The following is a 26,786-nucleotide window of genomic DNA, read 5'->3' as shown; positions in this document are numbered from 1 at the left end:
CTAGCAGGCTCATTGGGGTCCCTAGCAGGCTCATTGGGGTCCCTAGCAGACTCATTGGGGTCCCTAGCAGGCTCGGGGGTTCCTAACAGGATCAGGGGACCACTAGCAGGCTCATTGGGGTCCCTAGCAGGCTCAGGGGGTTCCTTGCAGGGTCAGGGGACCACTAGCAGGCTCATTGGGGTCCCTAGCAGGCTCAGGGGGTTCCTAGCAGGGTCAGGGGACCTCTAGCAGGCTCCATGGGGTCCCTAGCAGGCTCAGGGGGTTCCTAGCAGGGTCAGGCGACCACTAGCAGGCTCAATAGGGTCCCTAGCCGGCTCAGGGGGTTCCTAGCAGGGTCAAGGGACCACTAGCAGGCTCATTGGGGTCCCTAGCAGGCTCATTGGGGGTCCCTAGCAGGCTCAGGGGGTTCCTAGCAAGGGTCAGGGGACCACTAGCAGGCTCATTGGTGTCCCTAGCAGGCTCATTAGGGTCCCTAGCAGGCTCAGGGGGTTCCTAGCAGGGACCGGGGACCGCTAGGAGGCTCATTGGGGTCCCTAGCAGGGTCAGGGGACCACTAGCAGGCTCATTGGGGTCCCTAGCAGGCTCAGGGGGTTCCTAGCAGGGTCAGGGGACCACTAGGAGGCTCATTGGGGTCCCTAGCAGGCTCAGAGGGTTCCTAGCAGGGTCAAGGGACCACTAGCAGGCTCACTGGGGTCCCGAGCAGGCTCATTGGGGTCCCTAGCAGGCTCAGGGGGTTCCTAGCAGGGTCAGGGGACCACTAGCAGGCTCATTGGGGTTCCCAGCAGACTCATTAAGGTCCCTAGCAGGCTCAGGGGGTTCCTAGCAGGGTCAGAGGGCCACTAGCAGGCTCATTGGGGTCCGTAGCAGTTTCAGGGGGTTCCTAGCAGGGTCAGGGGACCACTAGCAGGCTCATTGGGGTCCCTAGCAGGCTCAGGGTTTTTTTAGCAGGGTCAGAGGACCACTAGCAGGCTCATTGGGGTCCCTAGCAGGCTCAGGGGGTTCCTTGCAGGGTCAGGGGATCACTAGCAGGCTCATTGGGGTCCCTAGCAGGCTCATTGGGGTCCCTAGCAGGCTCCGGGGGTTCCTAGCAGGGTCAGGGGACCACTAGCAGGCTCATTGGGGTCCCTAGCAGGCTCAGAGGGTTCCTAGCAGGGTCAGGAGACCACTAGCAAGCTCATTGGGGTCCCTAGCAGGCTCAGGGGGTTCCTAGCAGGGTCAGGGGACCACTAGCAGGCTCATTGGGGTCCCGAGCAGGCTCATTGGGGTCCCTAGCAGGCTCAGGGGGTTCCTAGCAGGGTCAGGGAACCACTAGCAGGCTCATTGGGGTCCCTAGCAGGCTCATTGGGGTCCCTAGCAGGCTCAGGAGGTTCCTAGCAGGGTCAGGGGACCACTAGCAGGCTCATTGGGGTCCCTAGCAGGCTCATTGGGGTCCCTAGCTGGCTCAGGGGTTTCCTAGCAGGGTCAGGGGACCACTAGAAAAGCTCATTGGGGTCCCTAGCAGGCTCATTGGGGTCCCTAGCAGGCTCAGGGGGTTCCTAGCAGGGTCAGGGGACCACTAGCAGGCTCATTGGGGTCCCTAGCAGGCTCATTGGGGTCCCTAGCAGACTCATTGGGGTCCCTAGCAGGCTCGGGGGTTCCTAACAGGATCAGGGGACCACTAGCAGGCTCATTGGGGTCCCTAGCAGGCTCAGGGGGTTCCTTGCAGGGTCAGGGGACCACTAGCAGGCTCATTGGGGTCCCTAGCAGGCTCAGGGGGTTCCTAGCAGGGTCAGGGGACCTCTAGCAGGCTCCATGGGGTCCCTAGCAGGCTCAGGGGGTTCCTAGCAGGGTCAGGCGACCACTAGCAGGCTCAATAGGGTCCCTAGCCGGCTCAGGGGGTTCCTAGCAGGGTCAAGGGACCACTAGCAGGCTCATTGGGGTCCCTAGCAGGCTCATTGGGGGTCCCTAGCAGGCTCAGGGGGTTCCTAGCAAGGGTCAGGGGACCACTAGCAGGCTCATTGGTGTCCCTAGCAGGCTCATTAGGGTCCCTAGCAGGCTCAGGGGGTTCCTAGCAGGGACCGGGGACCGCTAGCAGGCTCATTGGGGTCCCTAGCAGGGTCAGGGGACCACTAGCAGGCTCATTGGGGTCCCTAGCAGGCTCAGGGGGTTCCTAGCAGGGTCAGAGGACCACTAGCAGGCTCATTGGGGTCCCGAGCAGGCTCAAAGGGGTCCCTAACAGGCTCAGGGGGTTCCTAGCAGGGTCAGGGGACCACTAACAGGCTCAGGGGGTTCCTAGCAGTGTCAGGGGACCACTAACAGGCTCATTGGGGTCCCTAGCAGGCTCATTGGGGTCCCTAGCAGACTCATTAGGGTCCCTAGCAGGCTCAGGGGGTTCCTATCAGGGTCAGGGGACCATTAGCAGGTTCATTGGGGTCCCTAGCAGGCTCAGGGGGTTCCTAGCAGGGTCAGGGGACCACTAGCAGGCTCATTGGGGTCCCTAGCAGGCTCATTGGGGTCCCTAGCAGGCTCAGGGGGTTCCTAGCAGGGTCAGGGGACCAATAGCAGGCTCATTGGGGTCCCTAGCAGGCTCAGGGGGTTCCTAGCAGGGTCAGGGGTCCACTAGCAAGCTCATTGGGGTCCCTAGCAGGCTCAAGGGGTTCCTAGCAGGCTCAGGGGGTTCCTAGAAGGCTCAGGGGACCACTAACAGGCTCATTGGGGTCCCTAGCAGGCTCATTGGTGTCCCTAGCAGGCTCAGGGGGTTCCTAGCAGGCTCAGGGGACCACTAACAGGCTCATTGGGGTCCCTAGCAGGCTCATTGGTGTCCCTAGCAGGCTCAGGGGGTTCCTAGCAGGCTCAGGGGACCACTAGCAGGCTCATTGGGGTCCCTAGCAGGCTCATTGGGGTCCCTAGCAGGCTCGGGGGTTCCTAGCAGGGTCAGGGGACCACTAGCAGGCTCATTGGGGTCCCTAGCAGGCTCAGGGGGTTCCTTGCAGGGTCAGGGGACCACTAGCAGGCTCATTGGGGTCCCTAGCAGGCTCAGGGGGTTCCTAGCAGGGTCAGGGGACCACTAGCAGGCTCATTGGGGTCCCTAGCAGGCTCATTGGAGTCCCTAGCAGGCTCAGGGGATTCCTAGCAGAGTCAGAAGACCAGTAGCAGGCTCATTGCGGTCCCTAGCAGGCTCATTGGGGTCCCTAGCAGGCTCAGGGGGTTCCTAGCAGGGTCAGGGGACCACTAGCAGGCTCACTGGGGTCCCGAGCAGGCTCATTGGGGTCCCTAGCAGGCTCAGGGGGTTCCTAGCAGGGTCAGGGGACCACTAGCAGGCTCATTGGGGTTCCCAGCAGACTCATTAAGGTCCCTAGCAGGCTCAGGGGGTTCCTAGCAGGGTCAGAGGGCCACTAGCAGGCTCATTGGGGTCCGTAGCAGTTTCAGGGGGTTCCTAGCAGGGTCAGGGGACCACTAGCAGGCTCATTGGGGTCCCTAGCAGGCTCAGGGTTTTTTTAGCAGGGTCAGAGGACCACTAGCAGGCTCATTGGGGTCCCTAGCAGGCTCAGGGGGTTCCTTGCAGGGTCAGGGGATCACTAGCAGGCTCATTGGGGTCCCTAGCAGGCTCATTGGGGTCCCTAGCAGGCTCCGGGGGTTCCTAGCAGGGTCAGGGGACCACTAGCAGGCTCATTGGGGTCCCTAGCAGGCTCAGAGGGTTCCTAGCAGGGTCAGGAGACCACTAGCAAGCTCATTGGGGTCCCTAGCAGGCTCAGGGGGTTCCTAGCAGGGTCAGGGGACCACTAGCAGGCTCATTGGGGTCCCGAGCAGGCTCATTGGGGTCCCTAGCAGGCTCAGGGGGTTCCTAGCAGGGTCAGGGAACCACTAGCAGGCTCATTGGGGTCCCTAGCAGGCTCATTGGGGTCCCTAGCAGGCTCAGGAGGTTCCTAGCAGGGTCAGGGGACCACTAGCAGGCTCATTGGGGTCCCTAGCAGGCTCATTGGGGTCCCTAGCTGGCTCAGGGGTTTCCTAGCAGGGTCAGGGGACCACTAGGAAAGCTCATTGGGGTCCCTAGCAGGCTCATTGGGGTCCCTAGCAGGCTCAGGGGGTTCCTAGCAGGGTCAGGGGACCACTAGCAGGCTCATTGGGGTCCCTAGCAGGCTCATTGGGGTCCCTAGCAGACTCATTGGGGTCCCTAGCAGGCTCGGGGGTTCCTAACAGGATCAGGGGACCACTAGCAGGCTCATTGGGGTCCCTAGCAGGCTCAGGGGGTTCCTTGCAGGGTCAGGGGACCACTAGCAGGCTCATTGGGGTCCCTAGCAGGCTCAGGGGGTTCCTAGCAGGGTCAGGGGACCTCTAGCAGGCTCCATGGGGTCCCTAGCAGGCTCAGGGGGTTCCTAGCAGGGTCAGGCGACCACTAGCAGGCTCAATAGGGTCCCTAGCCGGCTCAGGGGGTTCCTAGCAGGGTCAAGGGACCACTAGCAGGCTCATTGGGGTCCCTAGCAGGCTCATTGGGGGTCCCTAGCAGGCTCAGGGGGTTCCTAGCAAGGGTCAGGGGACCACTAGCAGGCTCATTGGTGTCCCTAGCAGGCTCATTAGGGTCCCTAGCAGGCTCAGGGGGTTCCTAGCAGGGACCGGGGACCGCTAGCAGGCTCATTGGGGTCCCTAGCAGGGTCAGGGGACCACTAGCAGGCTCATTGGGGTCCCTAGCAGGCTCAGGGGGTTCCTAGCAGGGTCAGAGGACCACTAGCAGGCTCATTGGGGTCCCGAGCAGGCTCAAAGGGGTCCCTAACAGGCTCAGGGGGTTCCTAGCAGGGTCAGGGGACCACTAACAGGCTCAGGGGGTTCCTAGCAGTGTCAGGGGACCACTAACAGGCTCATTGGGGTCCCTAGCAGGCTCATTGGGGTCCCTAGCAGACTCATTAGGGTCCCTAGCAGGCTCAGGGGGTTCCTATCAGGGTCAGGGGACCATTAGCAGGTTCATTGGGGTCCCTAGCAGGCTCAGGGGGTTCCTAGCAGGGTCAGGGGACCACTAGCAGGCTCATTGGGGTCCCTAGCAGGCTCATTGGGGTCCCTAGCAGGCTCAGGGGGTTCCTAGCAGGGTCAGGGGACCAATAGCAGGCTCATTGGGGTCCCTAGCAGGCTCAGGGGGTTCCTAGCAGGGTCAGGGGTCCACTAGCAAGCTCATTGGGGTCCCTAGCAGGCTCAAGGGGTTCCTAGCGGGGTCAAAGGACCAATAGCAGGCTCATTGGGGTCCCTAGCAGGCTCCTTGGGGTCCCTAGCAGGCTCAGGGGGTTCCTAGAAGGCTCAGGGGACCACTAACAGGCTCATTGGGGTCCCTAGCAGGCTCATTGGTGTCCCTAGCAGGCTCAGGGGGTTCCTAGCAGGCTCAGGGGACCACTAGCAGGCTCATTGGGGTCCCTAGCAGGCTCATTGGGGTCCCTAGCAGGCTCGGGGGTTCCTAGCAGGGTCAGGGGACCACTAGCAGGCTCATTGGGGTCCCTAGCAGGCTCAGGGGGTTCCTTGCAGGGTCAGGGGACCACTAGCAGGCTCATTGGGGTCCCTAGCAGGCTCAGGGGGTTCCTAGCAGGGTCAGGGGACCACTAGCAGGCTCATTGGGGTCCCTAGCAGGCTCATTGGAGTCCCTAGCAGGCTCAGGGGATTCCTAGCAGAGTCAGAAGACCAGTAGCAGGCTCATTGCGGTCCCTAGCAGGCTCATTGGGGTCCCTAGCAGGCTCAGGGGGTTCCTAGCAGGGTCAGGGGACCACTAGCAGGCTCATTGGGGTCCCTAGCAGGCTCATTGGGGTCCCTAGCAGACTCAGGGGGTTCCTAGCAGGGTCAGGGGACCACTAGCAGGCTCATTGGGGTCCCTAGCAGGCTCATTGGGGTCCCTAGCAGACTCATTGGGGTCCCTAGCAGGCTCAGGGGGGTTCCTAGCAGGGTCAGGGGACCACTAGTAGGCTCATTGGGGTCCCTAGCAGGCTCAGGGGGTTCCTAGCAGGGTCAGGGGACCACTAGCAGGCTCATTGGGGTCCCTAGCAGGCTCATTGGGGTCCCTAGCAGGCTCAGGGGGTTCCTAGCAGGGTCAGGGGACCACTAGCAGGCTCATTGGGGTCCCTAGCAGGTTCATTAGGGTCCCTAGCAGGCTCAGGGGATTCCTAGCAGAGTCAGAAGACCAGTAGCAGGCTCATTGCGGTCCCTAGCAGGCTCATTGGGGTCCCTAGCAGGCTCAGGGGGTTCCTAGCAGGGTCAGGGGACCACTAGCAGGCTCATTGGGGTCCCTAGCAGGCTCATTGGGGTCCCTAGCAGACTCATTGGGGTTCCTAGCAGGCTCAGGGGGTTCCTAGCAGGGTCAGGGGACCACTAGTAGGCTCATTGGGGTCCCTAGCAGGCTCAGGGGGTTCCTAGCAGGGTCAGGGGACCACTAGCAGGCTCATTGGGGTCCCTAGCAGGCTCAATGGGGTCCCTAGCAGGCTCAGGGGGTTCCTAGCAGGGTCAGGGGACCACTAGCAGGCTCATTGGGGTCCCTAGCAGTCTCAGGGGGTTCCTAGCAGGGTCAGGCGACCACTAGCAGGCTCATTGGGGTCCCTAGCAGGCTCAGGGGCTTCCTAGTAGGGTCAGGGGACCACTAGCAGGCTCATTGGGGTCCCTCGCATGCTCAGGGGGTTCCTTGCAGGGTCAGGGGACCACTAGCAGGCTCATTAAGGTCCCTAGCAGGCTCAGGGGGTTCCTAGCACGGTCAGGGGACCACTAGCAGGCTCATTGGGGTCCCTAGCAGGCTCATTGGAGTCCCTAGCAGGCTCAGGGGATTCCTAGCAGAGTCAGAAGACCACTAGCAGGCTCATTGCGGTCCCTAGCAGGCTCATTGGGGTCCCTAGCAGGCTCAGGGGGTTCCTAGCAGGGTCAGGGGACCACTAGCAGGCTCATTGGGGTCCCTAGCAGGCTCATTGGGGTCCCTAGCAGACTCATTGGGGTCCCTAGCAGGCTCAGGGGGTTCCTAGCAGGGTCAGGGGACCACTAGTAGGCTCATTGGGGTCCCTAGCAGGCTCAGGGGGTTCCTAGCAGGGTCAGGCGACCACTAGCCGGCTCATTGGGGTCCCTAGCAGGCTCAGGGGGTTCCTAGCAGGGTCAGGGGACCACTAGCAGGCTCATTGGGGTCGCTAGCAGGCTCATTGCGGTCCCTAGCAGGCTCAGGGGGTTCCTAGCAGGGTCAGGGGACCACTAGCCGGCTCATTGGGGTCCTTAGCAGGCTCAGGGGGTTCCTAGCAGGGTCAGGGGACCACTAGCAGGCTCATTGGGGTCTCTAGCAGGCTCATTGGGGTCCCTAGCAGGCTCTGGGGGTTTCTTGCAGGGTCAGGGGAACAGTAGCAGGCTCATTGGCGTCCCTAGCAGGCTCAGGGGGTTCCTTGCAGGGTCAGGGGACCACTAGCAGGCTCATTGGGGTCCCTAGCAGGCTCAGGGGGTTCTTAGCAGGGTCAGAGGACCACTAGCAGGCTCATTGGGGTCCCTAGCAGGCTCATTGAGGTCCCTAGCAGGCTCAGGGGGTTCCTAGCAAGGGTCAGGGGACCACTAGCAGGCTCATTGGGGTCCCTAGCAGGCTCATTAGGGTCCTTAGCAGGCTCAGGGGGTTCCTAGCAGGGTCCGGGGACCACTAGCAGGCTCCTTGGGGTCCCTAGCAGGGTCAGGGGCCCACTAGCAGGGTCAGGGGACCACTAGCAGGCTCATTGGGGTCCCTAGCAGGGTCAGGGGGTTCCTAGCAAGGTCAAAGGACATCTAGCAGGCTCATTGGTGTCCCGAGCAGGCTCAATGGGGTCCCTAGCAGGCTCAGGGGGTTCCTAGCAGGGTCAGGGAACCACTAGCAGGCTCATTGGGGTCCCTAGCAGGCTCAGGGGGTTCCTAGCAGGGTCAGGGGACCACTAGGAGGCTCATTGGGGTCCCTAGCAGGCTCAGAGGGTTCCTAGCAGGGTCAAGGGACCACTAGCAGGCTCACTGGGGTCCCGAGCAGGCTCATTGGGGTCCCTAGCAGGCTCAGGGGGTTCCTAGCAGGGTCAGGGGACCACTAGCAGGCTCATTGGGGTTCCCAGCAGACTCATTAAGGTCCCTAGCAGGCTCAGGGGGTTCCTAGCAGGGTCAGAGGGCCACTAGCAGGCTCATTGGGGTCCGTAGCAGTTTCAGGGGGTTCCTAGCAGGGTCAGGGGACCACTAGCAGGCTCATTGGGGTCCCTAGCAGGCTCAGGGTTTTTTTTAGCAGGGTCAGAGGACCACTAGCAGGCTCATTGGGGTCCCTAGCAGGCTCAGGGGGTTCCTTGCAGGGTCAGGGGATCACTAGCAGGCTCATTGGGGTCCCTAGCAGGCTCATTGGGGTCCCTAGCAGGCTCCGGGGGTTCCTAGCAGGGTCAGGGGACCACTAGCAGGCTCATTGGGGTCCCTAGCAGGCTCAGAGGGTTCCTAGCAGGGTCAGGAGACCACTAGCAAGCTCATTGGGGTCCCTAGCAGGCTCAGGGGGTTCCTAGCAGGGTCAGAGGACCACTAGCAGGCTCATTGGGGTCCCGAGCAGGCTCATTGGGGTCCCTAGCAGGCTCAGGGGGTTCCTAGCAGGGTCAGGGAACCACTAGCAGGCTCATTGGGGTCCCTAGCAGGCTCATTGGGGTCCCTAGCAAGCTCAGGAGGTTCCTAGCAGGGTCAGGGGACCACTAGCAGGCTCATTGGGGTCCCTAGCAGGCTCATTGGGGTCCCTAGCAGGCTCAGGGGTTTCCTAGCAGGGTCAGGGGACCACTAGGAAAGCTCATTGGGGTCCCTAGCAGGCTCATTGGGGTCCCTAGCAGGCTCAGGGGGTTCCTAGCAGGGTCAGGGGACCACTAGCAGGCTCATTGGGGTCCCTAGCAGGCTCTTTGGGGTCCCTAGCAGGCTCAGGGGGTTCCTAGCAGGGTCAGGGGACCACTAGCAGGCTCGTTGGGGTCCCTAGCAGGCTCAGGGGGTTCCTAGGAGGGTCATGGGACCACTAGGAGGCTCATTGGGATCCCTAGCAGGGTCAGGGGGTTCCTAGCAGGGTCAGGGGACCACTAGCAGGCTCACTGGGGTCCCTAGCAGGCTCAGAAGGTTCCTAGCAGGGTCAGGGGGTTCCTAGCAGGGTCAGGGAACCACTAGCAGGCTCATTGGGGTCCCTAGCAGGCTCATTGGGGTCCCTAGCAGGCTCAGGAGGTTCCTAGCAGGGTCAGGGGACCACTAGCATGCTCATTGGGGTCCCTAGCAGGCTCATTGGGGTCCCTAGCAGGCTCAGGGGTTTCCTAGCAGGGTCAGGGGACCACTAGGAAAGCTCATTGGGGTCCCTAGCAGGCTCATTGGGGTCCCTAGCAGGCTCAGGGGGTTCCTAGCAGGGTCAGGGGACCACTAGCAGGCTCATTGGGGTCCCTAGCAGGCTCATTGGGGTCCCTAGCAGGCTCAGGGGGTTCCTAGCAGGGTCAGGGTACCACTAGCAGGCTCGTTGGGGTCCCTAGCAGGCTCAGGGGGTTCCTAGGAGGGTCAGGGGACCACTAGGAGGCTCATTGGGATCCCTAGCAGGGTCAGGGGGTTCCTAGCAGGGTCAGGGGACCACTAGCAGGCTCACTGGGGTCCCTAGCAGGCTCAGAGGGTTCCTAGCAGGGTCAGGGGACCACTAGCAGGCTCATTGGGGTCCCTAGCAGGCTCAGGGGGTTCCTAGCAGGGTCAGGGGACCACTAGCAGGCTCATTGGGGTCCCTAGCAGGCTCATTAGGGTCCCTAGCAGGCTCAGGGGATTCCTAGCAGAGTCAGAAGACCAGTAGCAGGCTCATTGCGGTCCCTAGCAGGCTCATTGGGGTCCCTAGCAGGCTCAGGGGGTTCCTAGCAGGGTCAGGGGACCACTAGCAGGCTCATTGGGGTCCCTAGCAGGCTCATTAGGGTCCCTAGCAGGCTCAGGGGATTCCTAGCAGAGTCAGAAGACCAGTAGCAGGCTCATTGCGGTCCCTAGCAGGCTCATTGGGGTCCCTAGCAGGCTCAGGGGGTTCCTAGCAGGGTCAGGGGACCACTAGCAGGCTCATTGGGGTCCCTAGCAGGCTCATTGGGGTCCCTAGCAGACTCATTGGGGTCCCTAGCAGGCTCAGGGGGTTCCTAGCAGGGTCAGGGGACCACTAGTAGGCTCATTGGGGTCCCTAGCAGGCTCAGGGGGTTCCTAGCAGGGTCAGGGGACCACTAGCAGGCTCATTGGGGTCCCTAGCAGGCTCATTGGGGTCCCTAGCAGGCTCAGGGGGTTCCTAGCAGGGTCAGGGGACCACTAGCAGGCTCATTGGGGTCCCTAGCAGTCTCAGGGGGTTCCTAGCAGGGTCAGGCGACCACTAGCAGGCTCATTGGGGTCCCTAGCAGGCTCAGGGGCTTCCTAGTAGGGTCAGGGGACCACTAGCAGGCTCATTGGGGTCCCTCGCATGCTCAGGGGGTTCCTTGCAGGGTCAGGGGACCACTAGCAGGCTCATTGGGGTCCCTAGCAGGCTCAGGGGGTTCCTAGCACGGTCAGGGGACCACTAGCAGGCTCATTGGGGTCCCTAGCAGGCTCATTGGAGTCCCTAGCAGGCTCAGGGGATTCCTAGCAGAGTCAGAAGACCACTAGCAGGCTCATTGCGGTCCCTAGCAGGCTCATTGGGGTCCCTAGCAGGCTCAGGGGGTTCCTAGCAGGGTCAGGGGACCACTAGCAGGCTCATTGGGGTCCCTAGCAGGCTCATTGGGGTCCCTAGCAGACTCATTGGGGTCCCTAGCAGGCTCAGGGGGTTCCTAGCAGGGTCAGGGGACCACTAGTAGGCTCATTGGGGTCCCTAGCAGGCTCAGGGGGTTCCTAGCAGGGTCAGGCGACCACTAGCAGGCTCATTGGGGTCCCTAGCAGGCTCAGGGGGTTCCTAGCAGGGTCAGGGGACCACTAGCAGGCTCATTGGGGTCGCTAGCAGGCTCATTGCGGTCCCTAGCAGGCTCAGGGGGTTCCTAGCAGGGTCAGGGGACCACTAGCCGGCTCATTGGGGTCCTTAGCAGGCTCAGGGGGTTCCTAGCAGGGTCAGGGGACCACTAGCAGGCTCATTGGGGTCTCTAGCAGGCTCATTGGGGTCCCTAGCAGGCTCTGGGGGTTTCTTGCAGGGTCAGGGGAACAGTAGCAGGCTCATTGGCGTCCCTAGCAGGCTCAGGGGGTTCCTTGCAGGGTCAGGGGACCACTAGCAGGCTCATTGGGGTCCCTAGCAGGCTCAGGGGGTTCTTAGCAGGGTCAGAGGACCACTAGCAGGCTCATTGGGGTCCCTAGCAGGCTCATTGAGGTCCCTAGCAGGCTCAGGGGGTTCCTAGCAAGGGTCAGGGGACCACTAGCAGGCTCATTGGGGTCCCTAGCCGGCTCATTAGGGTCCTTAGCAGGCTCAGGGGGTTCCTAGCAGGGTCCGGGGACCACTAGCAGGCTCATTGGGGTCCCTAGCAGGGTCAGGGGCCCACTAGCAGGGTCAGGGGACCACTAGCAGGCTCATTGGGGTCCCTAGCAGGGTCAGGGGGTTCCTAGCAAGGTCAAAGGACATCTAGCAGGCTCATTGGTGTCCCGAGCAGGCTCAATGGGGTCCCTAGCAGGCTCAGGGGGTTCCTAGCAGGGTCAGGGAACCACTAGCAGGCTCATTGGGGTCCCTAGCAGGCTCAGGGGGTTCCTAGCAGGGTCAGGGGACCACTAGGAGGCTCATTGGGGTCCCTAGCAGGCTCAGAGGGTTCCTAGCAGGGTCAAGGGACCACTAGCAGGCTCACTGGGGTCCCGAGCAGGCTCATTGGGGTCCCTAGCAGGCTCAGGGGGTTCCTAGCAGGGTCAGGGGACCACTAGCAGGCTCATTGGGGTTCCCAGCAGACTCATTAAGGTCCCTAGCAGGCTCAGGGGGTTCCTAGCAGGGTCAGAGGGCCACTAGCAGGCTCATTGGGGTCCGTAGCAGTTTCAGGGGGTTCCTAGCAGGGTCAGGGGACCACTAGCAGGCTCATTGGGGTCCCTAGCAGGCTCAGGGGGTTCCTTGCAGGGTCAGGGGATCACTAGCAGGCTCATTGGAGTCCCTAGCAGGCTCATTGGGGTCCCTAGCAGGCTCCGGGGGTTCCATGCAGGGTCAGGGGACCACTAGCAGGCTCATTGGGGTCCCTAGCAGGCTCAGAGGGTTCCTAGCAGGGTCAGGAGACCACTAGCAAGCTCATTGGGGTCCCTAGCAGGCTCAGGGGGTTCCTAGCAGGGTCAGGGGACCACTAGCAGGCTCATTGGGGTCCCGAGCAGGCTCATTGGGGTCCCTAGCAGGCTCAGGGGGTTCCTAGCAGGGTCAGGGAACCACTAGCAGGCTCATTGGGGTCCCTAGCAGGCTCATTGGGGTCCCTAGCAGGCTCAGGAGGTTCCTAGCAGGGTCAGGGGACCACTAGCAGGCTCATTGGGGTCCCTAGCAGGCTCAGGGTTTTTTTAGCAGGGTCAGAGGACCACTAGCAGGCTCATTGGGGTCCCTAGCAGGCTCAGGGGGTTCCTAGCAGGGTCAGGGGACCACTAGCAGGCTCATTGGGGTTCCCAGCAGACTCATTAAGGTCCCTAGCAGGCTCAGGGGGTTCCTAGCAGGGTCAGAGGGCCACTAGCAGGCTCATTGGGGTCCGTAGCAGTTTCAGGGGGTTCCTAGCAGGGTCAGGGGACCACTAGCAGGCTCATTGGGGTCCCTAGCAGGCTCAGGGTTTTTTTAGCAGGGTCAGAGGACCACTAGCAGGCTCATTGGGGTCCCTAGCAGGCTCAGGGGGTTCCTTGCAGGGTCAGGGGATCACTAGCAGGCTCATTGGGGTCCCTAGCAGGCTCATTGGGGTCCCTAGTAGGCTCCGGGGGTTCCTAGCAGGGTCAGGGGACCACTAGCAGGCTCATTGGGGTCCCTAGCAGGCTCAGAGGGTTCCTAGCAGGGTCAGGAGACCACTAGCAAGCTCATTGGGGTCCCTAGCAGGCTCAGGGGGTTCCTAGCAGGGTCAGGGGACCACTAGCAGGCTCATTGGGGTCCCGAGCAGGCTCATTGGGGTCCCTAGCAGGCTCAGGGGGTTCCTAGCAGGGGTCAGGGAACCACTAGCAGGCTCATTGGGGTCCCTAGCAGGCTCACTGGGGTCCCTAGCAGGCTCAGGAGGTTCCTAGCAGGGTCAGGGGACCACTAGCAGGCTCATTGGGGTCCCTAGCAGGCTCATTGGGGTCCCTAGCTGGCTCAGGGGTTTCCTAGCAGGGTCAGGGGACCACTAGGAAAGCTCATTGGGGTCCCTAGCAGGCTCATTGGGGTCCCTAGCAGGCTCAGGGGGTTCCTAGCAGGGTCAGGGGACCACTAGCAGGCTCATTGGGGTCCCTAGCAGGCTCTTTGGGGTCCCTAGCAGGCTCAGGGGGTTCCTAGCAGGGTCAGGGTACCACTAGCAGGCTCGTTGGGGTCCCTAGCAGGCTCAGGGGGTTCCTAGGAGGGTCATGGGACCACTAGGAGGCTCATTGGGATCCCTAGCAGGGTCAGGGGGTTCCTAGCAGGGTCAGGGGACCACTAGCAGGCTCACTGGGGTCCCTAGCAGGCTCAGAAGGTTCCTAGCAGGGTCAGGGGGTTCCTAGCAGGGTCAGGGAACCACTAGCAGGCTCATTGGGGTCCCTAGCAGGCTCATTGGGGTCCCTAGCAGGCTCAGGAGGTTCCTAGCAGGGTCAGGGGACCACTAGCATGCTCATTGGGGTCCCTAGCAGGCTCATTGGGGTCCCTAGCAGGCTCAGGGGTTTCCTAGCAGGGTCAGGGGACCACTAGGAAAGCTCATTGGGGTCCCTAGCAGGCTCATTGGGGTCCCTAGCAGGCTCAGGGGGTTCCTAGCAGGGTCAGGGGACCACTAGCAGGCTCATTGGGGTCCCTAGCAGGCTCATTGGGGTCCCTAGCAGGCTCAGGGGGTTCCTAGCAGGGTCAGGGTACCACTAGCAGGCTCGTTGGGGTCCCTAGCAGGCTCAGGGGGTTCCTAGGAGGGTCAGGGGACCACTAGGAGGCTCATTGGGATCCCTAGCAGGGTCAGGGGGTTCCTAGCAGGGTCAGGGGACCACTAGCAGGCTCACTGGGGTCCCTAGCAGGCTCAGGGGGTTCCTAGCAGGGTCAGGGGACCACTAGCAGGCTCATTGGGGTCCCTAGCAGGCTCAGGGGGTTCCTAGCAGGGTCAGGGGACCACTAGCAGGCTCATTGGGGTCGCTAGCAGGCTCATTGCGGTCCCTAGCAGGCTCAGGGGGTTCCTAGCAGGGTCAGGGGACCACTAGCCGGCTCATTGGGGTCCTTAGCAGGCTCAGGGGGTTCCTAGCAGGGTCAGGGGACCACTAGCAGGCTCATTGGGGTCTCTAGCAGGCTCATTGGGGTCCCTAGCAGGCTCTGGGGGTTTCTTGCAGGGTCAGGGGAACAGTAGCAGGCTCATTGGCGTCCCTAGCAGGCTCGGGGGTTCCTTGCAGGGTCAGGGGACCACTAGCAGGCTCATTGGGGTCCCTAGCAGGCTCAGGGGGTTCTTAGCAGGGTCAGGGGACCACTAGCAGGCTCATTGGGGTCCCTAGCAGGCTCATTGGGGTCCCTAGCAGGCTCAGGGGGTTCCTAGCAAGGGTCAGGGGACCACTAGCAGGCTCATTGGGGTCCCTAGCAGGCTCATTAGGGTCCTTAGCAGGCTCAGGGGGTTCCTAGCAGGGTCAGAGGGCCACTAGCAGGCTCATTGGGGTCCCTAGCAGGGTCAGGGGGTTCCTAGCAAGGTCAAAGGACCACTAGCAGGCTCATTGGTGTCCCGAGCAGGCTCAATGGGGTCCCTAGCAGGCTCAGGGGGTTCCTAGCAGGGTCAGGGAACCACTAGCAGGCTCATTGGGGTCCCTAGCAGGCTCAGGGGGTTCCTAGCAGGGTCAGGGGACCACTAAGAGGCTCATTGGGGTCCCTAGCAGGCTCAGAGGGTTCCTAGCAGGGTCAAGGGACCACTAGCAGGCTCACTGGGGTCCCGAGCAGGCTCATTGGGGTCCCTAGCAGGCTCAGGGGGTTCCTAGCAGGGTCAGGGGACCACTAGCAGGCTCATTGGGGTTCCCAGCAGACTCATTAAGGTCCCTAGCAGGCTCAGGGGGTTCCTAGCAGGGTCAGAGGGCCACTAGCAGGCTCATTGGGGTCCGTAGCAGTTTCAGGGGGTTCCTAGCAGGGTCAGGGGACCACTAGCAGGCTCATTGGGGTCCCTAGCAGGCTCAGGGTTTTTTTTAGCAGGGTCAGAGGACCACTAGCAGGCTCATTGGGGTCCCTAGCAGGCTCAGGGGGTTCCTTGCAGGGTCAGGGGATCACTAGCAGGCTCATTGGAGTCCCTAGCAGGCTCATTGGGGTCCCTAGCAGGCTCCGGGGGTTCCTAGCAGGGTCAGGGGACCACTAGCAGGCTCATTGGGGTCCCTAGCAGGCTCAGAAAGTTCCTAGCAGGGTCAGGAGACCACTAGCAAGCTCATTGGGGTCCCTAGCAGGCTCAGGGGGTTCCTAGCAGGGTCAGGGAACCACTAGCAGGCTCATTGGGGTCCCTAGCAGGCTCATTGGGTCCCTAGCAGGCTCAGGAGGTTCCTAGCAGGGTCAGGGGACCACTAGCAGGCTCATTGGGGTCCCTAGCAGGCTCATTGGGGTCCCTAGCAGGCTCAGGGGTTTCCTAGCAGGGTCAGGGGACCACTAGGAAAGCTCATTGGGGTCCCTAGCAGGCTCATTGGGGTCCCTAGCAGGCTCAGGGGGTTCCTAGCAGGGTCAGGGGACCACTAGCAGGCTCATTGGGGTCCCTAGCAGGCTCTTTGGGGTCCCTAGCAGGCTCAGGGGTTTCCTAGCAGGGTCAGGGGACCACTAGGAAAGCTCATTGGGGTCCCTAGCAGGCTCATTGGGGTCCCTAGCAGGCTCAGGGGGTTCCTAGCAGGGTCAGGGGACCACTAGCAGGCTCATTGGGGTCCCTAGCAGGCTCATTGGGGTCCCTAGCAGGCTCAGGGGGTTCCTAGCAGGGTCAGGGTACCACTAGCAGGCTCGTTGGGGTCCCTAGCAGGCTCAGGGGGTTCCTAGGAGGGTCAGGGGACATCTAGGAGGCTCATTGGGATCCCTAGCAGGGTCAGGGGGTTCCTAGCAGGGTCAGGGGACCACTAGCAGGCTCACTGGGGTCCCTAGCAGGCTCAGGGGGTTCCTAGCAGGGTCAGGGGACCACTAGCAGGCTCATTGGGGTCCCTAGCAGGCTCAGGGGGTTCCTAGCAGGGTCAGGGGACCACTAGCAGGCTCATTGGGGTCGCTAGCAGGCTCATTGCGGTCCCTAGCAGGCTCAGGGGGTTCCTAGCAGGGTCAGGGGACCACTAGCCGGCTCATTGGGGTCCTTAGCAGGCTCAGGGGGTTCCTAGCAGGGTCAGGGGACCACTAGCAGGCTCATTGGGGTCTCTAGCAGGCTCATTGGGGTCCCTAGCAGGCTCTGGGGGTTTCTTGCAGGGTCAGGGGAACAGTAGCAGGCTCATTGGCGTCCCTAGCAGGCTCAGGGGGTTCCTTGCAGGGTCAGGGGACCACTAGCAGGCTCATTGGGGTCCCTAGCAGGCTCAGGGGGTTCTTAGCAGGGTCAGGGGACCACTAGCAGGCTCATTGGGGTCCCTAGCAGGCTTATTGGGGTCCCTAGCAGGCTCAGGGGGTTCCTAGCAAGGGTCAGGGGACCACTAGCAGGCTCATTGGGGTCCCTAGCAGGCTCATTAGGGTCCTTAGCAGGCTCAGGGGGTTCCTAGCAGGGTCAGAGGGCCACTAGCAGGCTCATTGGGGTCCCTAGCAGGGTCAGGGGGTTCCTAGCAAGGTCAAAGGACCACTAGCAGGCTCATTGGTGTCCCGAGCAGGCTCAATGGGGTCCCTAGCAGGCTCAGGGGGTTCCTAGCAGGGTCAGGGAACCACTAGCAGGCTCATTGGGGTCCCTAGCAGGCTCAGGGGGTTCCTAGCAGGGTCAGGGGACCACTAGGAGGCTCATTGGGGTCCCTAGCAGGCTCAGAGGGTTCCTAGCAGGGTCAAGGGACCACTAGCAGGCTCACTGGGGTCCCGAGCAGGCTCATTGGGGTCCCTAGCAGGCTCAGGGGGTTCCTAGCAGGGTCAGGGGACCACTAGCAGGCTCATTGGGGTTCCCAGCAGACTCATTAAGGTCCCTAGCAGGCTCAGGGGGTTCCTAGCAGGGTCAGAGGGCCACTAGCAGGCTCATTGGGGTCCGTAGCAGTTTCAGGGGGTTCCTAGCAGGGTCAGGGGACCACTAGCAGGCTCATTGGGGTCCCTAGCAGGCTCAGGGGGTTCCTTGCAGGGTCAGGGGATCACTAGCAGGCTCATTGGAGTCCCTAGCAGGCTCATTGGGGTCCCTAGCAGGCTCCGGGGGTTCCATGCAGGGTCAGGGGACCACTAGCAGGCTCATTGGGGTCCCTAGCAGGCTCAGAGGGTTCCTAGCAGGGTCAGGAGACCACTAGCAAGCTCATTGGGGTCCCTAGCAGGCTCAGGGGGTTCCTAGCAGGGTCAGGGGACCACTAGCAGGCTCATTGGGGTCCCGAGCAGGCTCATTGGGGTCCCTAGCAGGCTCAGGGGGTTCCTAGCAGGGTCAGGGAACCACTAGCAGGCTCATTGGGGTCCCTAGCAGGCTCATTGGGGTCCCTAGCAGGCTCAGGAGGTTCCTAGCAGGGTCAGGGGACCACTAGCAGGCTCATTGGGGTCCCTAGCAGGCTCATTGGGGTCCCTAGCAGGCTCAGGGGTTTCCTAGCAGGGTCAGGGGACCACTAGGAAAGCTCATTGGGGTCCCTAGCAGGCTCATTGGGGTCCCTAGCAGGCTCAGGGGGTTCCTAGCAGGGTCAGGGGACCACTAGCAGGCTCATTGGGGTCCCTAGCAGGCTCTTTGGGGTCCCTAGCAGGCTCAGGGGGTTCCTAGCAGGGTCAGGGTACGACTAGCAGGCTCGTTGGGGTCCCTAGCAGGCTCAGGGGGTTCCTAGGAGGGTCATGGGACCACTAGGAGGCTCATTGGGATCCCTAGCAGGGTCAGGGGGTTCCTAGCAGGGTCAGGGGACCACTAGCAGGCTCACTGGGGTCCCTAGCAGGCTCAGAAGGTTCCTAGCAGGGTCAGGGGGTTCCTAGCAGGGTCAGGGAACCACTAGCAGGCTCATTGGGGTCCCTAGCAGGCTCATTGGGGTCCCTAGCAGGCTCAGGAGGTTCCTAGCAGGGTCAGGGGACCACTAGCATGCTCATTGGGGTCCCTAGCAGGCTCATTGGGGTCCCTAGCAGGCTCAGGGGTTTCCTAGCAGGGTCAGGGGACCACTAGGAAAGCTCATTGGGGTCCCTAGCAGGCTCATTGGGGTCCCTAGCAGGCTCAGGGGGTTCCTAGCAGGGTCAGGGGACCACTAGCAGGCTCATTGGGGTCCCTAGCAGGCTCATTGGGGTCCCTAGCAGGCTCAGGGGGTTCCTAGCAGGGTCAGGGTACCACTAGCAGGCTCGTTGGGGTCCCTAGCAGGCTCAGGGGGTTCCTAGGAGGGTCAGGGGACCACTAGGAGGCTCATTGGGATCCCTAGCAGGGTCAGGGGGTTCCTAGCAGGGTCAGGGGACCACTAGCAGGCTCACTGGGGTCCCTAGCAGGCTCAGGGGGTCCCTAGCAGGGTCAGGGGACCACTAGCAGGCTCACTGGTGTCCCTAGCAGGCTCAGGGGGTTCCTAGCAGGGTCAGGGGACCACTAGCAGGCTCATTGGGGTCCCTAGCAGGCTCAGGGGGTTCCTAGCAGGGTCAGGGAACCACTAGGAGGCTCATTGGGATCCCTAGCAGGCTCAGGGGGTTCCTAGCAGGATCAGGGGACCTCTAGCAGGCTCACTGGGGTCCCGAGCAGGCTCATTGGGGTCCCTAGCAGGCTCATTGGGGTCCCTAGCAGGCTCACGGGGTTCCTAGCAGGGTCAGGGAACCACTAGCAGGCTCATTGGGGTCCCTAGCAGGCTCATTGGGGTCCCTAGCAGGCTCAGGAGGTTCCTAGCAGGGTCAGGGGACCACTAGCAGGCTCATTGGGGTCCCTAGCAGGCTCATTGGGGTCCCTAGCAGGCTCAGGGGTTTCCTAGCAGGGTCAGGGGACCACTAGGAAAGCTCATTGGGGTCCCTAGCAGGCTCATTGGGGTCCCTAGCAGGCTCATTGGGGTCTCTAGCAGGCTCAGGGGGTTCCTAGCAGGGTCAGGGGACCACTAGCAGGCTCATTGGGGTCCCTAGCAGGCTCATTGGGGTCCCTAGCAGGCTCAGGGGGTTCCTAGCAGGGTCAGGGTACCACTAGCAGGCTCGTTGGGGTCCCTAGCAGGCTCAGGGGGTTCCTAGGAGGGTCAGGGGACCACTAGGAGGCTCATTGGGATCCCTAGCAGGGTCAGGGGGTTCCTAGCAGGGTCAGGGGACCACTAGCAGGCTCACTGGGGTCCCTAGCAGGCTCAGGGGGTTCCTAGCAGGGTCAGGGGACCACTAGCAGGCTCACTGGGGTCCCTAGCAGGCTCAGGGGGTTCCTAGCAGGGTCAGGGGACCACTAGGAGGCTCATTGGGGTCCCTAGCAGGCTCAGGGGGTTCCTAGCAGGGTCAGGGGACCTCTAGCAGGCTCACTGGGGTCCCTAGCAGGCTCAGGGGGTTCCTAGCAGGGTCACGGGACCACTAGCAGGCTCACTGGGATCCCTAGCAGGCTCAGGGGGTTCCTAGCAGGGTCAGGGGACCACTAGCAGGCTCATTGGGGTCCCTAGCAGGCTCAGGGGGTTCCTAGCAGGGTCAGGGAACCACTAGGAGGCTCATTGGGGTCCCTAGCAGGCTCAGGGGGTTCCTAGCAGGGTCAGGGGACCTCTAGCAGGCTCACTGGGGTCCCGAGCAGGCTCATTGGGGTCCCTAGCAGGCTCATTGGGGTCATCGCATATGATGGGTATAAAAAGTCGTAATTTCAAACTGCGAATACGTGCAGAGAGCCTGAATTTGGCTTCAAAATATGGCTCAGGCCTCGAAATTGGGATGTTTGGGATATTTTGAAAACTGCAGGGGAGTTTGTGCAAAATGTGACCCACCGCCGCTTTCAGTACTTGGCATATGTTGGGTATAAAAAGTCGTAATATCAAACTGCGAATACGTGTAGAGAGCCAGAATTTGGCTCCAAAATATAGCGTCCATTAGGGAGGCTCCGGCCTCCCCCGATGCTGTGAGCCCCTGGGTAGCTGCAGTGAGCACACACTGGCCCAAAAAAGCCAGCTGAATTCAAAGATGAGCTCCAGGCGAGGTGTGGAAAGTAAGTCCAGCCAGGAGCGTTCAAACTGCGTGCCAAGATGGCCGACCTTTCGGGCGGGAATCTCTTCCACAACCAAATCTTTTATTGTAGAGCTGTTGACAACATACTTTTATCTCAACTTAAGTCTTCGCCACGCATAATTTTTTCTCATTTGGAAAATACATTATCATCTTCACTATAAATGACTACTATAGCGTGTCATTTCTGCTCACACTCATTTCTAAATAAAATGATTACAAATATTTCCCTAGACATAAACTGCCTCATCCAGCCCGCCTCTTCCCTCATTCCAAATCCACAAACCCACCAACAATCCTCCAACTTCATGGGAAGGTCAAGCTTCCCATGACCTTGGAGTCATTGGATATGGGTTTGTGGATGACCTGACCTAGCAGTTTATGCCTTTGGGGAGATCTCCTCCCCCCCCCCTGGCATATGCATTAATGATATATAATGCATATGCCAGCCAGTCCAAGTCTAATCTTAAGATAATTCTCCTATCTCTCAATTTATTCTTTACCTACTCTTCACAGCAAGTCTTTGTCACCCACATTGAACAATATTCTAAGTCTTCACTACCCCAAAACTTGCCTCGCCACCCAACTTTTACCTTACCACACACCTTTGCTACCCATCATTTGGTTTGGATTAAACATTCAAGGTTAAATGTTCGCCTTTGATCACCTAGCAGCAATTGAGGATACAGATGTAAGCTGATTGGAGAGTCGCGTTCCGAGTGTAAACTAGTAGAACGTAAGTCAAGAAACTGATCCAGTGATCCAGTAGTATGATCCACAATCGATTTGAGAATGGTCCAGGACGGACCGAAACGTCGTCGTCCCTTCACCTTCTAGTGTGTGGTCTGGTCAACATACTTCAGCCACGTTATTGTGACTCCTCGTCTGCACATGATCCAGTAATTTGTTCCGCAAATTCACAACCCAGTTACCAAACCAGTATTTACCCAGGTATTTCCTAAATCTAAACTTATCTTCATTTAAAGCCTTATCAATAGCTTCCTTGTTATCCAATTCATCTACTTGTACACTTCAATCATGTCACGTTAAGGTTTTTCCAACATCTCTTCATACGGAAGCTTTCTAATTTGCGGGATTAACTTTGTCATCCTAACTGACGTGTTCTAGTGAATTATGTCCATTCTTTAGTATGGCGACCAAAACTGAACTGCATAATCTATATGGGGCCTAAAAACAATACGTTAATAAACCCAGCCGACTTATTGCTAACTCTTCTATAAATAAATCTATGGGAAAGAAAAGCTCTCAGCCTGCTAACAAGAGTGTACAAATCCACAAGGGCCGGGACGAGGATTCGAACCTGCGTCCGAGAGCATCCCAGATGCTGCCGTAATCGACTGAGCTACGACATGGTCAAAAGGAGTTGAAACCGAAGATCTACTGAACTTACTGGATCCTGCAGCCTCTCCGAGGCACAAACCAGTGTTAGTGTAACAAGAATGTGAAGTTGACTACGCCCATCTAGTTCCACCCGCTCCTCCCCAGAACTAGTTGTTAAATAAGCACTTTACCTTGACTCCTCTGATCCAACACTTGTCCACACAGGCCACACTCCTGAAAAAATATTTTTTACATATATTAAGGGCAAGTATAAGTAATTATTAAAATAAGGCACCAAACCGGGAAGGCTATGTAGCACCAGGGTAAGTATAAAGTTTATTTCAAATACAATCGAGTAGGAAAATACAATTATGAATTTCAAGAACACTTGAACCAATCACTGGAAAAGGTGTAATTGCAATGGAGATTAATTACAGATAGTATCAATAATAGCGAGTAAGCAAGACTGATAAGACTGCAATAGCCTAACGAAATACATTTTTGTCTTGGACTCATGAGGCTATGGTTAAGCATCAATGTTCTTTTAAAGTTACATAGAAACACATTACCTTATTAGGGTCTTCCACTAAAACAAACCTTTAGCTAACCTTAGATAAACGTACTGTGTATTATTAATTTATTTAGTTGTCTATTGGCCTAAATTATATAAATAACATGTTTAAGACCTCTCAAGTACAGTATATGGTCTCTGAGCACTAAACTAACGTTAGAAGCCTAGTGATTACATTGTCAAAAATTACCATTTACAGGTGAAACCATTTTATATCGCAGAGTAAACAAGATGGAAACAATTATCTTCCACATTTATTTGCACAATTGCCATCCTGATATGACCACTCCATCGCCCCAGTCGTTAACACACTAAGTGCAGGCGATGAGTCACAATAACGTGGCTGAAGTAGTTTGACCAGACCACACACTAGCAGGTGAAGGGACGATGACGACGTTTCGGTCCGTCCTGGACCATTCTCAAGTCGACTTGAGAATGGTCCAGGATCGAAATGTCGTCGTCAACACACTAAACAATCTAGGGCGACTTGTTGCTAAACCCCCCTCCCCGCTCAGCTCGTTGTCGCCGTGTGGGGGCTTAGTGGGCGGCTGCCGGAGTGTGATGCTCCTTGGGACAGTCCTCTGTCCTTTTCTAGCCTTGTGCTCCTGCTGCCGTCCTCTCCAATTCTGCTGAGCATCTTTTCCTTTTCCTTCTGTTTCGTTTTTCTCCCCCCTCTTCTCCTATCTGCTTGCCGTTTCCTACCGACCTTTTGTTCGTTCTGGTTCTTCCCTTGGACTTCTTCTATTTTGCCGCCCGGGTGCTTGAGGAGGCATACTCATGCACCCGTAGAACTGCAGTACCCGACGTCGAGAGCGAGGGGAACCTTTTATTGTCAATCCCCACTTCGTCACTGAACCCGATCTCGACGGACTGTCGGTTTCTTAAGGTGGCGTTTGTGGGGCGTATACTCGCGACGCACCCCTAGGAGGCCCCGACAAGATCGGCGATAGCTTCTTGTTGGGTGTCCTGCCTCTAATTGTGGCTCCATGGTGGGTGTGGGGGCACATTCGTGAGTGAATCCTTTCTTTCGTCAAGATGATTACCCCTGCTTCGGCTTCTTCTGGTTTACCTTCTCAGGCTCGTGGGGTGAGCGACCAAGCCCCCGAGTCGGTCCGTATTGGAAGACCGGGCTCTGTAGCCTCCGCTGCATTGGGCTCCGACCTTGCTCCTCCTTTGGCCTCTCTGACTCCTTCCTCTGGCTCCCCTCCCTCCTCTGTGGTTGGGTCGAGCCCCAAGCCCCCAGTGGTGACTACCTCGTCCCCTGGCGCGGCTCCTTCTCTAGTTGTAACTACTGCGCCTTTTAACCCCTCTCTCTCTGGGGGTTCTCACCGCCGTCCTCGTCACGGCCGCCCTCGCTCGTTTCCTTCCAGTTCTGCTACCTATCAAGCCTTGTTTGGTCCCGCTTCGTGGGCCAAATATTTTGATCTCCTCCCTCTTGATTCTGCGCCTCCTGACGATTTCTCCCTCCATCGACATCTCATTGATTCCGTGGATGCCTCCATTACTTTCAACCCCACTCGTCTCGGTACACGTGTCGTTGCTGCTCCTTCTCAGGATGCTGCTTCCCGCTTGGCTGCCTTATCCTGCCTTGGCGAGACCCCCGTTCGGGTCTCGAAGAACGTTCAGTTGAATGCCAGTGTTGGCACTATTTTGCTCCCGCCCCATGTTGCGACCGGTGTTCGGGACCTGCGCGACTGCCACGACGATATTCGACATATCCTCACTGCCCAAGGCCACTCTATTCTCCAGGTGGACACGTTTACTCGTCCCCCTCGTGGTAGTCGCCGTCAACCCCTCCGGGTTGTGAAGATTACCTTTGATGGTAGGACCCTTCCACCCTCTGTCATTCTTGCTGGTGCCAGGTGCTCTGTCCAGGAGTACATTCCTTCTCCTCGGCTCTGCAACAAGTGCTGGGGGTTTGGGCATGGTGCCCTCCGCTGCTCCGGGACTGTCTCTCTCTGTCCTTTGTGTGGTGGCGAAGGTCACTCTAAGTCGGAGTGCACTTCTCCCCAGGCTCGTTGCCTCAACTGCGGTGAGGCCCATCCTACCTTCTCTCGTGCGTGTGTCCATTACAAGCTTGAGGCAGCCGTCCTCAACTTGAAGCACCGGGAGCGTTTATCTTTTCCTGAGGCGAGGCGCCAGGTTCGCCGGCTCCCGCCTTATGCTCATGTCTCTTATGCTCGCGTGTTGCGCTCTTCCTCTCCTCGTCCTTCCCGCCTTCCTCAGACTCACAACCGTTTCCGGGCCTTGGACCCTGATGCGCCCACTGCCCCCTCCTCTGTCCCTTTGGGTTCTCTCCCGACGGATCCTCCTCCTGGTCCTCTGTCTGGGGTTCCCCTTCCTTCTACCCGGTCTGTCGTGTCTTCTGTGTCTTCTTCCTCGTCCCCCTCCGATCCTCCTTCCCATCCTCTTCCTCCATCTATCGGCTCTCCCCGCCGCCTGTCGGTGCGGGCGGATGTCCATCGCTCTCCTAACGGCCGTCGTGTGTGCTCTCGTTCGGCTTCTCCTGTTGAGACACTGGAATCCGTTGCCCGGTACGTAGTTGCTGGGACACCGGTCTCTTTAAGTCAGAAGCGTAAGCCTGGCTCCTCTCCTTCCTCTTCCCCGGCGGGTAAGAAGGCTTCGCTTTCTTCCTCAGCTCCTCCTTCTGGCTCTGTTGCTCCTTCCCCTCCCGTTTCAGTGCTTGCGCCCCCTGTTCCTGCTATGGAGGTTTCTTTGGCCCCTGCTTCCCTTTCGGTTGCTGCTCTTGCTGGGGTGCGCTCCTCTCTTTCTACTCCCCCTCTTCCTGCTGCTGTCCTTGACTGCTCCTCTCCGTTGTCTCCTCCTCCTCCTCCTCCTCCTCCTCCGGACCCTGCCCGCCCACCTCTGATCTGTTCTCCCGTTTCCTTCCCTCCGTCTTTGCTCAGTTTACCCATGCCCCCTAACCCTGACTTTGCTGACCCTGGTCCCGACCCTGATATTCTTTAACGTGCTCTGTTGGTCTTTCGCCTTTGTTTCTTCCTTGTTCTCTGTTTTTGTCCTTTCTCTTCTCGTCGTTGTCCATTCTTCAATGGAACGTTCGAGGTTATTACGCCAATTTCCTCGAACTCCAACTTCTGGTTTCGCGGTTTTCGCCCCTTTGTGTCTGTCTCCAGGAGCCAATGCTTGGTGCTCGTCCTGGTCGTTTTCGTGGCTATTCCTTTCTCTCCCCCCCCCCAGCCATTGCTGGGGCTTCTAATTCTTCTGCTCTCTTGATTCGGGCTGATGTTCCCTTTGTTCCTTTACTTTTTCCTTCGCCTCTCCATTGTTCTGCTGCTCGTATCTTTGTGGGGAAATGGTACACAGTTTGTTCCATTTATCTCCCCCCGAGTGTCCCGCTCTCTCTTCCTGATTTGAAACACCTCCTAGACTCCTTGCCGGAGCCTGTGCTCCTGCTGGGTGACTTCAATTGTCGTCATTCTCTTTGGGGTGACGTTCTGACGAATACCCGGGGTCGCCTCCTTGAGCCGTTTCTCCTCTCTTCTTCCCTATCTCTTCTGAATTCTGGTGAGCCCACTCATTTGGACTCTCGAACTCGCACCCTTTCTTGTCTTGATCTTTCTCTCTGCTCTTCTTCTCTTTACTTAGATTTCACGTGGCAGGTTCTTGATGACCTCCATGGAAGTGATCATTTCCCCATCCTTGTTTCCTTTTTCTCTTTTCGCCCTTCCCTCTCTTTCCCTAGGTGGCAGTTTGCTAAGGCGGACTGGACCCTATTTTCCCTCAGTGCTACTCTCTCTGACCTCTCCCTTCTGCCCCTCTCTCGCGCTCTCCTCCTTTTTCATGACACTGTCTTCGACGCTGCCCTCCGCTCTATTCCTCGCTCTTCCTCTCGGGGTCCACGGAAGTGCGTTCCCTGGTGGAATGCGGACTGTGCTCGGGCTGTCCGCTGTAAGCGTGCAGCCTGGAAGAAGCACCGCCGTAGGCAGACGACCGATTCTTTTCTTTTCTTTCGGAAAGCGAGTGCGGTGGCCCGTAGGGCCATCCGTACGGCTAAACGTGAATGTTGGGCATCTTATGTCTCGACAATTACGTCCGAAACCCCTCTGGCCCAGATCTGGAAGCGTATCCGCAAGATAGCGGGTAAGTTCGTTCCCGATGTTTCACCGGTCCTTCACCTCCATGGTACTCTTGTGGCGGACCCGTTGCAGGTCGCTTCCGAACTGGGTTCCCACTTTTCTTCTGTTAGCTCTGGTCTTCATCTTCCCCAATCTTTCCTTCTTCGTAAACCTGTCCTTGAGTCTCGTCCTTTAGATTTCTGCACTCATCTTCGGCTTCCCTATAATGATCCCTTCTCTCTCTCTGAACTTCGTTCTGCCCTGGCCCTCTGCGGTTCTACGGCGGCGGGCTCCGATGGTATTCATTATGAGATGCTTCGCCATCTCCCTCCGAGCACGTCTCAGTATTTACTGAGTCTGTATAATCGGATCTGGGAGTCGTCGTCAGTCCCTGAGGACTGGCTCGATGCCGTTGTCCTCCCTGTTCGCAAACCGGGGTCTCTGGGTACTTCCCCTAAGGACTTTCGCCCTATTGCTCTCACAAGTTGTGTCTGCAAACTCTTTGAACGTATGGTTAACGTTCGTCTGATGTGGTTCCTGGAACACCATCACC

The sequence above is a fragment of the Procambarus clarkii genome, chromosome 55 (assembly GCF_040958095.1).
Source record: "Procambarus clarkii isolate CNS0578487 chromosome 55, FALCON_Pclarkii_2.0, whole genome shotgun sequence".
NCBI classification, from domain to species: domain Eukaryota; kingdom Metazoa; phylum Arthropoda; class Malacostraca; order Decapoda; family Cambaridae; genus Procambarus; species Procambarus clarkii.
Note: the sequence above shows the minus strand (reverse complement) of the source record.